A 4,052-nucleotide genomic window follows, 5' to 3' on the forward strand; every position below is an offset into this window, starting at 1 on the left:
ATGTCGGTTATCCAAAAGGCCGTGTGCTGTGTCTTTGTCCTTTTCCACACACAGTACTTGTCAGGATCATCATCACATGAATCACAAAGTACATCCTTGTTCCAGGCTTTATTGTGAACTGTGACATCACACATGAGCGATTTTCAATTTCTACATTTTTTTTGTAGTAAAATATATATTTGTTTAGAATTTGCATTAAATTCTTTTAATATCTTACTATAACTTACTAGTTACATGTGTAATATAGTTGAATTATAGAAAAATATTTTTGTTTTTACCATGATGAAGGCTTTCTGAGCAAAGCAAATTAATATAAAGGTCAAAATATCTCTCTTCCTTAGAAATGTTTACTCTTGACATTCTAAGGTGGTAGACAAACCTGAGCAATGCCACAAGACATGCCACGTGTCATGCTACATGACAGGCATAATGCTAAGTGTCTAAACGAATATTTAATTTAACAACCCTGTAAAGTGGATGTTATTATTATCCACATTTTATTTTATTTTTTAAATTTTTATTAAGGTGACATTGTTTAATGAAATCCAGTAAGTTTCAGGCATACAATTCAACGGTAAAGCATATATATACATTGCATTGTATCCTCACCGCTCATAGTTAGATTTCTTTCTGTCACCACATATTTAACCCCTTTTACCCATCTACCCCCCTCCTCTCTTGCTATCCACATTTTAAAAATGAGAAAATTGAAGCACAAAGATGTTTTACAACTTTACTAAAGTTATACAGCAGTAGAAGAAAGAGCTGGAATTCGAATGCAGGCTGCCTTGGTTCCATGGTCAAACATTAGTCTACTTCAAATACTGTTTCTTAACAATAGCTCAATAAATATAAATATTAGTTGTTATTATTATTACTACTACTGTGTTTTAAATGAGAAAAACAAATCTTCAATTATCCAAATGCTTAAAGATGTGTAAAAAAGTTATTGTAGTATTTTCCATAACATATTTAAGTATTGTTGCTCATCCTGCTAAGTGACTTGTGTGTCCTCCTTCACTGAAATGACCCCACACATGGACAAAGCATGTCCCTGAATCCCAGAATCCTTAAACCGCTGAAGAGTCTCACTTTCCAACAAGGGCTGAACCTTGTCCAAATCGACTCTCAGATACTGCTGTACGTCCTACCTCATACTTTTCCTGAGGGAATGCACATAGACAACCTAAATGTTTGAAAGGATTAGGAGATGAGGGAAGAAAAAAGTGAGAAAATCACTAGTTAACGTGCAGTTCTGTCCAAACTCAGGTCTTCTTTTATCTTTGGTGTTTTTATGAATTTATTCCCCCTTTTCCTTTATTATTGATAATTAATTTATTTAACTCCATAAATTTAAATAAATAGCATACCTTCCATACTGAAATATCATACCTGTATATCTTAGTAAATCTGCTTGTCGAAGTACTTAAATATTGTGGTCATAGTACCTGAATTATTAGCGTAGGTCCCAATGCTTTGCAAAAAACTTTTCATTCCATTTTTTTTTCTTACAGTTTCTGCCATTTTCCATGTGGGTACATGGTAGAGGACTGTTAGAGTCCATATGGATTCTCACCACTATTTTGTGTCTCGCTTTGATGGTCTCTGCAGGCTTGGTATTGAAAACAGGAACTTGATCACTCTTCATGTTGCTGACTGTAGCGCTAAACTTGATAGAGGTCGATCTACTTGCAGTTTGCAGTTAGGTGACAGAGGATGGGGTAACTCTGGTTCACTTCTGAAATGTTTTGCTCTTCTGTACTGCTCCCTTTTTTAGTAAAAAGCACAATTATTCTTCCACTTTAGAAGCATGTTAACAAGTGTATAAAATAATTATAGATAGACAAACTATAGCTTCAAAATTGTAAATTGATTCAGATCAAAATTTATGTTTTCAGTTTTATTAAAAAAAGAAACTTTAATTTCAGTCTACTTCCTATCAATTCCAGCCAAGTCACTAATCATTGGCATTGTTTTAAAGGACTCGTAAAGAGTTATTTATCTGACCTAGGACAACACAAATAAAAAATTTGATTTCTGGACATAACACAGATAAGTGAGAAAACAAACAAACAAAACAAAGAATATTCCTTGAGTAAAGTAGTAAGAAGCTAGAGCATAACCATAGAATGGTTATGCTCTAGCTTCTTAAATAGACACCCTATCACTCAGACTTAGATGACAGCTAGTCACTCATCCAATATAGAATGATTACCTACTACTGTCTCTTAAATAGACACCCACTCAGACTTAGATGACAGCTAGTCACTCATCCAAAATATCCCCAGCATAACCAATTCTTTATCAGTGTGAAGGAGAGTGATTGAAGCTACACACACACACACACATGTATTTGTATGTATGTTTATATATATACACACACACATATATATCTGCATATATATGTTTATCTTAAAAGTTTGAATCTAAAATTTTTATAAAATAATGAAGCACCTTGTCTACTTTTATTAGTTTTGTTAGTATTATTACTATTTAAACAAAAGTCTGCAGTTTCTGGCTTACTTTCCTTGATCTCTATTGTCTAAATGTCTTTGAATACCAAATGCCAGATATTATTTCAATATAGATAAAACTCGTTAAGGGATTTTCATGTAACTGATTGAGGTGTTTGTAGAGTTCTGAAACCTAAAATGTCACTTTTTGTTTAGCAATACATAATGGGAAAAAAGGAAAAGTGGTAGTAAATATGGCCCGGAAAATTTTGATAGAGACCTTAAGCTGAATACTCAGAAATGCAAACTGAAAAAAAAAAAAAAAAAAAAAACTAAATAAAATAAGTATACATATTTGTATTTGGGAAATAACTCAGATTGCCCTTCTATATTGTTAGGATTCCCTGAAAAAAAAAAAATATGGCAACACACAAGGTTAATATTGCTAATGAACTCTCATTTTTTTTAGCATTTATTTTATTTTATTGTTAGTTTCACATGTACAGTACAATGTTAAACATTTATACAGTTTATGAAACGATCCCCCTGATTACTCCATCTTCCATCTGCCTCTACACATAGCCATTATATTACTGCTGACTGCATTCCCTATGCCATACTCCCCATCCCCATGACCATCTATCAGCTACTAATTTGTACTTATTTAACCCTTCGCCGCTTTCTCTAAGCCGCCTCGCCTCCTTCTCCTCTGGCTGTCACCAGATTGTTTTTTATACTTGTGAGTCTGTTTTCTATTAGTTTCTTCTTTTTGTTCCTTAGATTCTGTATATAAGTCAAATCATACGGTAATTATCTTTCTCAGTCTGACTCATTTTGGTGAATGGATACTTGATTTGCTTCCACATTTTGGCTATTATGAATAATGTTGCTATGGACATGAATACACAAACATTTGTTTGAGCCTTCTTTAACTTCTTTTGAGTATATTCTCAGAAGCAGAATTGCTAGATCATGTCTTAACTCTAAGTAATTTTTTGAGGAATCACTATACCATTTTCTACAGCAACTGCTCATTTTACACTCTTACCCAGCAATGTATAAGGATCCCAACTGTTGTCACATCCATGCCAACAGTTGTGATTTTCTGGCTTATTTTTTTGTTTGCTTCTTTTGTTTTTATAGTAGCCATTCTGATGGGTGTGAGGTGGTATCTCATTGTGGTTAGAATTTGCATTTCTCTGATGATTAGTGACCTTGAGCATCTTTTCATGTGCCTATTGGCCATTTGTATTTCCTCTTTAGAGAAATATCTGTTCAGGTCTTCTGCCTATTTTTTAATTGGATTGTTTTTTTTTGTTGTTGATGTTGTTTAGTTGTATGAGTTCTTTATATATTAATCCCTTGTCAGATGTATCATAAGTGAATCTCTTTTCCCATTCAGCAGGTTGCTATTTTGTTTTATTGTTGGTTATTTTTGCTGTGCAAAATCTCTTTAGTTTGATGTAGTCCCATTTGTTTATTTTTTCTTTTGTTTTCCTTGCTAATATTTTGTTGAGAATTTTTCCATCAATGTCCTGAACTCTCATTTTGACATAATGTTTTATTCAATTATAGGGTCCATATTAATTGAGACATCCA

This window comes from Pteropus alecto, unplaced genomic scaffold (genome assembly GCF_000325575.1).
Source record: "Pteropus alecto unplaced genomic scaffold, ASM32557v1 scaffold435, whole genome shotgun sequence".
NCBI classification, from domain to species: Eukaryota; Metazoa; Chordata; class Mammalia; order Chiroptera; family Pteropodidae; genus Pteropus; species Pteropus alecto.